Raw genomic sequence first — 14,263 nt, 5'->3', positions numbered from 1 at the left:
CAAATAACGAATGCAGTGCTCTAGTGAAACCAGTGTTTTTCTTCTATTGCGTATACTATTTTACATACTCCCCACGGAGTATGAAAATACAATCCTTAATCGCTGCAAGGTCCTTGTTGAATAAGTGGAAATCGTAGGATTGTGAAACGCGATGAAGGACTTCGGACATGATGCTCATGAGTCAGAAGAGTTTTTCACCTCTGTTTTTTTTTTGATATTTTACTTCTTAATAATAATTTAACCGCAAATTGATCTCTTATCTTCACAAAAAACTGACACGTAATTTTGTGCTTCTGTACATATAATGTTTAATTCTTGCAAATCGTCTTATATTGGTAAAGAGACCGAAAAATACGAAGAAAAACTCACGCGTATAAATTGACTCTCCTCCCTCTCCGAAAGAAAGAAAAATAATAAATCGTTTGCAATTATTGACTTTTCCGCGTGCCATCTTGCTTTCATCTGTATATTTCTAGCGGCCTATACTTATTACGCGTCTATGCCATTTTCTCTGTTTTAGCTATGTTATATAAATTTTCTTATTTTCTTTATATATTAGGTGTAGTAAAAAGAAATCCATTTTTCCATTCAATTTCATGCAAAAATAATGGATTTCTTTTTACTACACTTAATAATTTCGCAGTAACTATTTCAATATTCAATCATTCCAACTGAATGTATAACTGAATGTATCTTATTCGTAGGGGGTTAAAGGTCAATGCTCGACTCGTTTTTTAAATTGGCTTCGAAATAAAAAAGCCGCAACTTTTACGAACATACTTTTCACTTCATATCGTAGAAGCTGCGAGACTCGCGAAACGAAATTTTTTTTAATTCAAATGCGTCCAAATCGGAGCGTACCAAAGATTGTGACCAGAGGACTTTGTCTTCGGAAACCATGACCTACCTTAGAAAAGTTTAAAACCTTACGGGATACTCTCCGTCACGATCACCTAATTGTCTAATTAACCGTAGAAATATGCATTGACCATATTGAATAGTTGCCAAAGCGAATCTTGTTGATCTTGAATTATTAATCTAATGGCATCTAATCATATTAATTTTGTTCATCGTATAATCACTGTGTATTAACATATCGTGGTAATCTCTTCCGTAAAGAATTAAAAATTTATAAAAAAATTATAAATTATTATTCATATTAATTCGAAGAAAATTATTTTTGATTCGTTACGATAATAAATTTTATTTTACGAATCAGCTCTTGAAGTCTTCTACAATTATGTTCAGAATAACTTTTGGGCACGTAGTTTTATTGCATTTGCTTTCGAGCAACCGTCTCACATTCATAAAGAAGAAAAGCATATTTACGAGGGCGTGTCGCGCATAAAACGATGCAACGAGACTTATCTCGAAGAAGTGAGTAGGTTGAGACAATGGCGGCGATCGTGGCGTAAATTTTTCAACGGGTCTTCTTTCTCTCGTCGCATGTGTGAGAAAAATACGTCTACCATAAACTGGGTAATAATAACTCATCCTCATAAATGTATGCGCGCTTCAAGCGGCGCTTGTTAATAATAGATTAATAAATAGATCAGAATGTACCTGTTAATATTCTCGTAAGTAATTGAGCTTCTTTGATTACATATAGTGCAATTTATGTTAACTTAATTAAATTACTTTATCATTATACTAACGAACCATCATTTTTGATTACTTAATGAGATCTTTTCAAACTGATTTTTCTAATTATATTGTCGAAATGTTTAAAAATTCCAAAATTAATTGAAATGGATTGACACGGTGCGGCGTAGTCGAGCCGTCGAGCCTCATGACATGATTTTTGCCCTCGACCTCCTCATCTGAATAACGCTCGTTCTCTATCTCATTGATCTTCATTAAACTTCTTCACGAGAAATTTAGTCGTGCAGGTCCTCGCATTATCCTCAATTACCAATTACGCGTCGATAAATGCAAATAAACGTTGCTAAATGGATTATATTGCTGCTATAATGATCGCGAGCTATGACAGTAATAGCGTTGAATATTTTATCTACAAAGAATTGAATTTTTTATCACAGATGGAATATTGCTTGTTTGTATCCGTGAGTTTTATAGGATGTGAACAAAATTCTTAAATGAGTATATTTTGAATGAGTATATTTTAAATTAAACAATTTAGAGAATTTTCTGCAATAAAAATTCGATATTTTGTATTTTTTTTTAATAAATTTCAAAATTAAAAATATCTTAATTTGTACATTTGTTAATTTAAAATTTATAGAGACAACATCTCTATTATCATTTTCTCCTTTATAAAATGTCCATTAATTGTTTTGAATTAAGTAAAGTCGTGATCTCGACAGATCAATGGGTTCAGGTAGTAAAGGTAGTAAAGGTAGTTCGAACGCAATAAACTTATCATCGCGATAAACATAGCCATCTCAGATATCTTGTAATTGAAGGCTAATTGAGTATTGTATCTATTTCTCTTGTATCTTTTTTGTCTCTCTCTCTCTCTCTCTCTCTCTCTCTCTCTCTCTCTCATTCTATAGGTACCGTAGATAGCGCAGGAAGCCTGCAGATCTATTCTGCAATTCTTAACGCAGAAGTTTTGTTATCGTTATAATAGCGCTGCGCATTACAATAGACTTGCTGGCTAGTCCAGGTACATGAAGTCGATTACGCAGTCGCACAACAGCTTGATGAATCTGTGACAACACGCGGCGCAACGCATGCATGTATTCCCATGTTACGTGACCTTATAACCAGTGGCTCGTATACAGTACAGATCATAAAACTAGGTCGAATCCATAATGTGTACTCTCCCTTGTCTTTCGTCAACAATTCTCTTTTCCTTGAGATTTCCTGTATGGTTTAAAATTTCGACTATAAATAAGATATTACATTTACTTTAATTTTAGTCATAAATCTAGATTCTATTCTACATAATTGAAAAATTTATGTTATGTTTAATACATTTCATATGCAAACAATTCACCTAAACCTTTGTATTAATTTAACGCGATGTTAGAAAGTGACACAAATATTATGTAAAAAATTAATACAAAAATGTCACACTTCGGAAACAAATTGTGGAAATATATTTCGTCAATGAAATTAACATTTATGAAATTAACAATATGTTACATTAATACATTTTATTTATTTATATCTCAGAATGTATATTTTAAAACTACCTACATTCTTATATTATTCGTTTTCTCACTCATAAATTGTATTATTTTATATTTTATTTAATACGAAGAAATATTGAATTAATTTATTATAACAAAATATTCAAATAATAATTACTTTATGTTAAAAATTCAACATAAAAATTTTAAGAGCCATAATATTCATACAACTACGGTTCTGTGTCGTAACTGTATCATGTAAAAAAATCATATAATTTCATTTTAAAAAAGTGGAGGTGATCTTTATAACTTTTGGCACTTCCATCTAGAAAAAAGCAACGTAACCAAAATACGTCTCCTTTGAACCGAATTACTTTTATCTGACTAAACTTTTTTTCAATTTCATACACATGTCTCATTCTCGAGATATTTTAATGCATTAATTAAAATGAAACATCCAGTATATCTATGCGAGATCATCCGTGACCTATATTTTTACCCAGTCATAACCCCCATAATCAATTGGGCGCGAAGGGAAAAGCAGCATTATGTACTCTGTAAGAGCTAGGGTACACGTCATTAAACGATAAGCAAGGCAGGCAGACAGCTAAGCAGGGCGAGTTCGTGCCGGTCGTTACTTGGGAATCTAAAAATGTCAAATGGCTCGATATAATATATAGTCAATCGTGAGTGCAACATTGTCCTCCGCTTTCAGTCCGCCTTTGACCCTTTAACCCTTCGAGATGGTACACCTCGCACTAACTTTCACGCACTTTTTCACAAGTTATATTCAGGCAGCTGATAGTCTATCCGTTGACGACTAGGGACACATAGAGATGTCGTAAATCAAGAAAAGGTCGATATTTCGCCGGGTGATAGGAACAGGAAAGTTTATATGTACATGAGAAAGTTCACAACATTGAAAACATATTCTAAGAGAGAATTTCTTTACTTATTTTTATTCCTTACTTATTTATTTGAAAATATTAATCAATATATGTGTGATTTCAATTTAATATATTATTCGTATTTGAAAAGTGGAAGTTGATTCAATAGGAAAACAATGAAGATTTACACACATATGTATATCTTATTATATTTTCTCTCGTTAGTTTTTTGATGCTGTCTGCAGTACTTCATATAATATTTATAATAAAGTAAATTATTTTAAATTATTTCCTTTGAAATTGTAAATACTACAATTTTATCATTCATTTTCTATTATATTTTTAATCCACTTTCTAGATGATATCTCTCTATAAATTAACGTAGATATCCATGTTAAATATTTATAGAGATGCTAATATAATATTATAGTTTCCATTTTATATCAATTAAACACCCAGTTATGTTTGTAATCATTCAAAATGTATATTCGTGTATAGTTACTACTCGTGAGAACTTGGGAAAAGTATTTCAATGATGAATTCAATGAGTAATGAAGATAAGTGGAGTGTCCCTGCATATGAAAGGCGCGCATGCGTTAATTGGTTGACAGAGTTCCATTTACAAAGAAGAAGTCTCTGTGCGCGTTACGCATCGCCGGAAATGAATGAATCTTAATCTGAGTTACGGACAATCCCTCCAAAGACTCTTGAAGAAAAAACGCTCGCTTTCTGCATCCTTATCTTATTATTCAGAACGCACGTTTCAAACTTCATTTTTCTTCGTAGCTTTGTAATAAAAAATAAATCATAACCGATCTTTATCCAAATGTAATCGTCAAATTCTTATTTAAATTACTTCGAAATTTATCTTGATTTCTGCAATTTGTGATTCGCGTGCCGTATCGCCAAGAAGTCATTGAAGTCGTACGACATACGTAAACAGTGCCAAATCGATACTGCTCGTGTTCCGCTAGGCAACTAGTTGCACAACCAAGTCATAATCCTGGAACGTTCGTGTTTTTATTCTCTTTCTTTTTTAACATAAGGTCTTTCATTTAATATATATTGACTGCAGTCAATCGATTGTCTTCTTCGATTATTATTTTTACCCTCTGTACTTGTTAAAAGAAAATTTTTTTTTATTTTTGTTTGTTCAATATCGAATATTATTTCGTCGAATATTTTTCGTTTATTCAATGTTGAATATTATGTTTATTATGTTTATTATATTTATTCTACAATGTGTTTTAATTTTTGATGCATTTCGTATAAGAACGGTGAAATGGAGATTCGAACCTCCTTAAATGTACCAAAAGCGCGAGTAGAATGTGATCTACTTCAAGCTGCTGACTCAACGTGTAAATTTCCGGGCTATTTTTAAGCCGCTGTGCGCATCCTCGAAAATACCGTCACAAGCGAACAAATTACGGAGTTTTTGCAATATCGTGTACTCAGATACACGCTAAAGTTACATTATTTAGTGGAAAGTCGAACTGCGCATACACATGATCCTTCAAAAATGATTTCTGCTAACGAATGCATGTGCGGAATACGCATGATATCCTAACTAGGCGCGACGGCCATGATGCCGAAGAGAAGAGAAAATGGGTCACAGACTTTCCTGAAATAGGTCGCTTCTTGATACAAGTCAGCCGGGCTTTCACATGACGGAAGCAAATCCTGGCTTATCCGCGTTACGAGCTTGCAAGGTCTGTTTGACAATTGAGCTTCTGTCATATAAAAATGAGAATCTCGGAAACGCCTCAAATAGGTAAAATGTTAGCTGCTTAGAAATAAAAAAATTTGATATTAAAATGATATTAAAAATTATATACACATAATAATTATAAATATCACGATGTAAATTGTGATTTTTTTTTACTTCTACATAACTAATTATGTTATTTGAGATGTTTATATTATAAAAATGAAAAATGCAATCATGAAAAAATTTTGTAAGCTTCTAATGCAGACATGATTCACTAACAACGCGAGTAAAAATAAAAAAAATCGTGATTTAAGATAAGACCGCCCAAGAATACACATTTTTTTCTTTTATGCTGCATAATTTGTAAAAGAATCCGAATTTGAGCATTAAAATGCTTAAATTATTTCTTGTAGTAGTTAAAGTTACCAAAATTGTACCGACTCCTAAATCACACTACCTCGCTTAGAAATTCAATTGTTGTACTTACATACTTTCTTACGGATTATTTAAGAGCTATATATATGATACTACAACGTTACACTCATGAAGCGCAATAGAAGTCATAAGTATTGTTATTTACATAAAAAAAAATCATATTATTAATCGAAAAAAATCGTATTATTAATAGTATTATTTTTCAACATATTTCATAGCAGAATTACAGAAAATATAAGTTAGCCTAAATCTTGATCATTTGTCGTGATTAGAATATTATTAAAATTTAATGAAATTTAATTATTATTAAACATGGTAAAATTTTTAACATAAAATATGATAAAAAATTCTCTCCGTGTATTTACAACTATACATAGTGAATCACAGAAAGGTTACAACACTTTTTTCAGAATGAAGTACTCACTGGAGCGATTTTTACTTACTGGATCTAACCAGTTACGTTCAGCCGATGAGCAAAGCTGAGTTCCGAAAAAAGTGTTGTAACCATTCTATGACCCACTGTATATAGATACACTACTGTTCATAAATTTGCAATATTCTTGCACGAAAAGTATTTGAAGTATTTTAATGATAAAAATCATAAGAAAATTTTAAAAAATGCATTTTAAAGAGAAAAGAGTTTTATCTTAAATTTGAATTTTATCTCTATACATTTCATTTCCAAATTATATAAAATTAAAAATTGATATTTTTTGAGACTTTTTATTATTTTTTAAGATTGTACCTGAATGAAACATCATTGAATAAAATTTTATAAATAAACACTTTTAAATAGAGTTTTTAAGCTCTTCAAGATGCTTCTTGAAAAATTGATACGATGTTTTTTCGTAAAAATATTAAATTTTTTTCGTTATGTAAAATTTTTCATTGTGCAAAAATTTTTTCTAAAATATTTTTTAACTTCGAAATTAAAAAGTTAAAAGAGAAAAATATCATTGTCAACGTTTATATATGCTTCATATATTGTAATTTTTTAAAAATCTTTTTCCAACCATTAATAATTTTTATTAAATTAATGATCGAAAAAAGTTTTTAAAAAATGTTGAAAAAATTTATAGAAGTAAAATTTTCATATCAAAAGTGCTTTTTTTTAATGCCAAAAAAATACATTACAGAAATACAGACAACTCAAATTATTGCGATAGAATACAGGTGCGATGATAGATAAAAGTTTTTGGAAAAAAACTTGAAAATTTACTGTTCATTTAAATCGTCATAATTCATTGAAAAAAAATCGTAACGTAATGATTACAGAACATTTAAAAAGAAAATATTATACTAGTTGGAAAAGTCACTTATTACTGAAAAACTTTTATTAACTTTTTATTTATAACTCGTTATTTTTAGAATGCGTTCAGACTAGAAACATCAAGCGTCAAACAGTGAGCAGTAAACTAATCAGTGAGGCGATACCAGCAGTGCCGTAAAAAATATCGCTTCGCTGCTGCTCGCTGTTTGACGCTTGACGCTTCTAGTTTGAATGTACCCTTAAGAAAATGAGTGTCAGCATGAAAAGCCTTTATTCGTTTCTTGGAAAAAGTAATTCGTCGATGCGTTACAACAGTTACGTATTACTTTTTTCAGTAAATACAATCGGCGAAAAGATAATTTTTTTAAAAAGCCGAATAAGAAAGGAACTTAATTTATTTTGCACTTCGAGATGTGATGGAAACCAACACGCCTTGCTACGTCCTTATGCCAATTTTGAAATATCTCGAATAATGTTCTACCTTCTGGTTTCTTACGCCAGAGAAGAGAGCCGGATAAACACTCGATAGATTATTTCGCATCGCAAAACAGAAAACACTCGATGGAAGACTTTCCTCTTGGCAAAGCGACCAGCTCTAAAATAACGAATAGTTCTCTCTCTCTCTCTCTCTCTCTCTCTCTCTCTCTCTCTCCGCTCTAGAGAGAAAGGAAATGGACAACTCTCCGAGAGAGAGAGAGAGAGAGAGAGAGAGAGAGAGAGAGAGAGAGAGAGAGAGAGAGAGAAGGGAAGAGGGGAGGAGAACATTAGAAAGAGTTAGAGGAAGAACAGATGTTGCAAACGCGCTTAAAAATAAAGTCTTACGTTTCTGTTCAAGTTCGCTCGCGCGAAGAAATTAGTCAAGTTCTTTTTCGAAGGCGAGACAGGGACATTTTGGTCGATCTTTTGGTTAGAGCCTCGAATTTTTCATAAGGATGAGAGCACGATGGAATGTATGAGGGTCAATTTTGCACTCGGTAAAACGTGAGAGATTGAAGGAGAAAAGGTGAGATCTCTCGTCTTGTAGGTAGAGGTTGCCGGACTGTCAAATGTTGTTAGACGTAATCGAAAAATGACGACCACCCACGGCGGCCACATGTACTACGTAATTAAAGTGCCCAAGGATATCAACGATGGCAACGAGAGGTAATTGCATTAGATAAGCCTCCTCGATAATATCTCTTTCTAAGTCCACTTCAGAAACTTTGGTTTCTTCTTTGTTTGCGTTCTATTCATATCATATTTCGTCGGTCCGCCGTATGTGAAATGTCATATTCTGAAAGCGTCAGTTTTTATGATTCTTATGGAGCCATGTTCTCCGATAATCATGAATATTGCATAACATTAGAGCTAGAGATAATTTCTTTAATACGCTTCAATTCCTGCGAGACGTTTGCATGTTTCTAGTAAAAAATTTATGAGGCCTCGTAGAAAATAGTAAATTATTTAATTTTTTTAAATTTTATATTCACGTAAAACTGTATATAAATTTTATATATGTACACTACAGGGTATCTCCAGATTTTCCGTACGAACTCTGACAGTATAAGTCATTGTTGTACTTAAAAATTACAGCAAAAATATAAAATCTGTAATATACTCTAAGTAATATTTCATTCGATGAAGACAAGTACGATATTGGTTAAACAAACATTATTCCGAAAGGAAAGTGAATTGTTCAGAAAGATATTTCTTCAGCCTTCAAGATCAACAGATCTAACTTTTAGACTTCTATATGTGGACATTGAAAAACAAAGTTTATTAAATACATGTCATATTAAGAGTCGAAGGAATACGCAAGAATACGTCTGCAAAATGAGACTTTGAAAGTCTCTCGACTTGGAAAGTCCACTGAGATGTAAGAATGATATTTCCGACCTAATTTTTTGTGCTGACGAATTCAAATCTGGTCACAGAAATTGTTTAGCATGTCAGGATTTTGAGATATTCTAACTTAAAAGATCATTTTTTGGTATGTTCAGATTATAATAACTTTGAAACGTAATAATATCTGCTGGCCAATAGATTCGGATTCGTCATGGAAAAATTACAGAAATGCATATATGTATTTTCCAAAATGATTTTTTACAATTGCAGGAATAAATTGTATTAATAAATTCCTTGTTCTTTAGTAGATAAGCACCGAACGCTCATTAGACTAATTTTTTTTAACACTTTGTATCAAACATTTGTTTTTTTTGGATCGCTATTGATTATGAAGTTAAAGTCAAAATTTAAACATTTAGAATGAAGCCAATATGATGTTTTAAAGCTTAATTCAAAGTTTAATAGTTATAATTACGTCGATTTTTTTAATTTCAACTTTAAACGCGTAATATATAATGTTTTTTTATATTGGTAGTTATTAAAAAATTATTGATCTAAATATGACATTTCATGTATATAACTAGCTTGATATTTCTTGTTCATTGTCTCATTCCGCATTTTTTCTCATTCTCTTTCATGCTTTTTTTTCTTGTTTTATCCGCCTCCTTTCTTCTTCTCATGCCGTTTTTTTTTTTCATCGCGAGAATAATCGGCTAAATTTGATCGTCGCGTAACCTTACTCGAACTATACATTGCGTCGGCCTTAAAGAGCAAAGAGCGACGTCTCCTCGAAGGTCTTCAACTCCTGATTGTATAAACCTAAAAAAGGATTATACATTTAGAGATTCGTCAAATCTTTGCTAACAATAAATATATACATATATATATATAAATTACGTTCAGCCTAAAATATTTTTTTCTAAGTTCTTTGCAGTTATACAAACTCAATATTGTTCGTTTAAATATAATCTGAGATCCGTTGGATACTTATGCTATTCATATGAAATATAATTTATAAAACTTATATTAAAACTTATATTAAAACTTATATTAAATTTTAACCTCAGGTGACATTTATATCAAAGTAAATGAATTTCTATTTGTGCATATTTTAATTCTGTAAAAAAAATTTTGCAATCCGTAAAGTCAACTTTTTGGTTGCACTGTAATTCATGGTAATTGCTGTCGCTCCAGCATTCCCTTAAGAAACATGAAAAATAAAAGAAACTCAATTGTGTTTCGAATCTTCGCCTTTAGCGAAGTTATCTTGGATTCATCGAATAACCTCAACAAAACTAACGAAAGAAAAACGGAAGTCAATTGCGATCGATCGCACCATCGGAAATTCGAGCCAGTCCTCGTTTCCTATCCGTCTAGACGTTATTTCAAAACGATCGATTACATTACACAGCTATCTCATTGCGACGAACGTTAACGATAATCCAGGAAAGCCATCAAATTTCTCAATAGTACCTAATAATAATATGACACAATTTTGAATTTACGAATTTGTTATAAATTTCCACATTAGCAATTAGAGATCAAATTATGTATGTATACTTATATGTATAGGATGGCCTGTAACTAATACCTTTTAAGAACGTGTTACTAAGATAATTTTGAGTGGAAAATCCTAATACGAAAAGAAACAAAACAATTTTGGTAAAAAATTTTTATTTCATAAAATACATTTCTTTTAAAAGATCTTCAAATCTTGTTTTTTTTTTTTTTCCTTAAAATTATGTTTCTTTTCAGATATATTAAAATAAGTATTTATATATCTTAAATAAGTATTTAAATTAAACTGGATATAAATAATACTTATTTTTTTATTTAAATGTTTAATTTAAATGTTTACAATTATAAAAAGATTACTGTAGTTAATATTTTAAAAATATTTTGATCATAATTCATAGAACTTTCCAAATTCACACATTAAAAAAGTTTCAGACAAAAGTTATGTGACTTTGAGTGGGACATAGATCATAAGATAATATATACCATTAATTTGATTTTAATTTGATTATATTATACTATTATATAAGAATATGCAATGAAAAATCGCGGGTTCCATTTAAAAAATTCAAAATGTCCTTGCTCTAACTTTGATATTCAAGATCAAATACCCATGTGATATACCATCTTGTATTTTCCTCGAAGTTACATGACTTTTGTCTGAAACTTTTTTCAATCCCACGTCTTTTTCTCGAATTTCGCCTGGGAAGATTAAAATAAAACACCCTGTATATATATGTATACATATATATACACATAAATGTTTTCTCTTATATTGATTCTCTAATATTGATAACAGTTTTTAGAATAACAGTTTGCGAAATTTCACAAAAGAAGAATAAACTTTTTTAAGACCGCAAATATGAATACACAATTGAATAACTAAAAACTCTTAAAAAACGATCTAAGTTAGATGATCAGAAGTCAGCGTGCATACGTTACTGTGAATAGGTAACAGAGCATTACAGCGCAATTAAGCGCAGTACAATGACAAAGTTAATGTCACGGTCATTGTGCAATGGACACGGTGTGATCGCAATTGAACACAATTTATTCGTTCGCCCGCAACTAATCGGGTATCGTTGAATATATGTAGGGTGACGTGTTTGATATTGAGGATATTAACAATAAAAACTTTTTTTTTTGTTAACGGAATTAATGATAAATCTGTTGATATAAATCGTAAGCGATACGAATAATTGATATCATTAATGTAGCTATCTTTCTTGACTGGCGATATTTTTACATGACATTTTCGATATCGGATGTAAAATAATTGTTTGAAAATAAAATAATCGGTACATTCAGTGGCACAAGAGCATTATCCGCAGCTTCCCGAAAGAAGCAAAATATATTAAAATTTAAAGTTATATTCTAAAAATACATTATATGCATTAAATTGCATTTACTTAGTATGATGTGTTTAATCATTATTAAAAGCAGCAGGAGCTGTGACCGTTATGAACTTTATTTCCTATTGATTATGTATTCATATGTAGTTACAATAAGATTCTTATTATTGGGTTGTCCGAAAAGTTCGTTCCGATTTTGAAGGAAAATTGAAACGCAGAAGATTTAAATTTTAGTATATTTATTAAATTTAAATCTTTCGCGGCACGAACTTTCCGGACAATCCAATATATCATGTCGCCTGAAATGAAGATATTTGTTTTCACACATATACTAATTACTACGAAGAATATTACTAAGGCCTCGAAGAATATTACTAAGATGGTCTAAAAGTTTAGAACGCTCATATAGAATGCAAGAGATTCGAGTTCGATCTCCGATTGAAACAATATTTTCCACATTAAATTTATTTACAGATTTTCAGCACATTAACATCTCTCTAATGGGAGAATGATGTCTGAGAATGATTGAGCATCAAATTATTAAATTGCTTATTAATATAAGTTGTGATATCCATACCACTGTAGTAGTTCAGTTGCATTTTTAAGTCCGGAAAATCAATTCGACGCGCAATGACTACATGTATATAAATTCATATGGAAATTATTTAAATATATCTAAAATCTAACTTCGACCGTTATAGATTTTAATTCTTATTTGTTGTGTATTTATTTATCAATCAAAAATTAAACATGTGGTATCTATATTCTTATTATAGAGATTTTTATTTTATTTAACCTATCTAATAAAACTTACTGATGCCATCGCTATTAAACAACTACGAACTATCATTTTATTCTTCAAATACTTTCCATTTACATAAAGAATCATTTATACTAGCTGTAATCTGTAAGAATAGACCAATCACAGTCGAATGAGAGGGAAATAATCGATTATGATTGATCAATTCTTACAGATTACGGTCAATATAAATAATCTTTAATTTTTGTCTCTGACAACATTACGTTCCATTTAGCACTTGCAAATTCTAAATTTGTTTGTTTAATATTTGAAATAACAAAAATGAAATGATTCTGAGCGTCAAGTGGAACTCATCCCAAATCGAAATGCACGTTTAATATTTTCAGAGAAATCCAATAAAAGTCTGAAAATTTCAGAGAAAACTTTTCGAGAAAAATCGCACGATAAATCACTCTCATGATAAGTAATGGTAATACGGAAATGTTATGATATAAATTTCTACGAAATAACAAATTTGGTGCTTACTAAAGCAATTCAACTTTGTCTTAAGAAGAGACAAGAGATTTCGATGATTAAATTGAAAGCGAAATTTGCGAAAATTTATTTCAGTGAAAAAAACATAAATGGGCATAATTCTCCGTTTTGTTATTTTTATTATATATATTATATATATTTGAAAAATAAAAAATTAACTTGTAATACAAAATTTTTTGAAAATATTATATATTTGAAAATAATAAAATTTCTGTGTGTCATTGAAAATTTCGATTTTTCGATTTTTCTCATGATTCCATGAATTTTAAAGTGAATGTCCATTACTTCTTTTACTGAAATATAATCGCTTTCATCTTTAACGTTACCATACGAATCTCTTGTCCCCTTTTAAGAAATGTAAACTTGATTTATAAAATTATTGTAAGTTTCTAAATAACTATATTTAGAAATTTTAATTGGATTTCTATCAAGTCGAGTTGTTTATTTTCCTGATTATAATAACATAAATAGGTCAATATCGATAATCCTGATCTTCCGCTCTGTTGCTTCAAAAGTTTTCATTAAGCTAACTATATTAAGAAAGAAAAATGCCTGAGTGCACAAAATGACGCTTGAACAAGTAAAATAAATGTTAAGTTGCGATTGAAAAAAATTGCATAATTAAACCGTTTGTTTAACAGTGTTAATTATTAATGTGACAAAATTTACTATTGCATCAATATGTGATATGTTCAATTTTACATTTTTTTTTAAATAATAATCAGTCAGTGTCTCTTATATACATATACATCAAAGTTTTGTTCCTAATGCGTATTAACGATCGCGATCTTTTACATTTATCAAGAAGTTATCTCGTGCTAGAAAACATTTTTCATGTAAAACGCAATTTTTATGCAGCGAGATCCATCATTAAGATATCAAC

The 14,263-nt window shown here is 30.4% G+C and overlaps 1 protein-coding gene across 3 annotated transcripts in view; it reads left to right on the top strand.

The window, feature by feature from the left end:
• LOC108686622 overlaps nucleotides 1-14,263 on the top strand; it is a 75,710-nt gene that overhangs the window by 58,265 nt on the left and 3,182 nt on the right. The gene's annotated exons all lie outside the window — the stretch shown is intronic.

Source organism: Atta colombica, unplaced genomic scaffold (genome assembly GCF_001594045.1).
Source record: "Atta colombica isolate Treedump-2 unplaced genomic scaffold, Acol1.0 scaffold187, whole genome shotgun sequence".
NCBI classification, from domain to species: Eukaryota; Metazoa; Arthropoda; class Insecta; order Hymenoptera; family Formicidae; genus Atta; species Atta colombica.
This window is presented reverse-complemented; position numbering and strand designations above follow the sequence as displayed.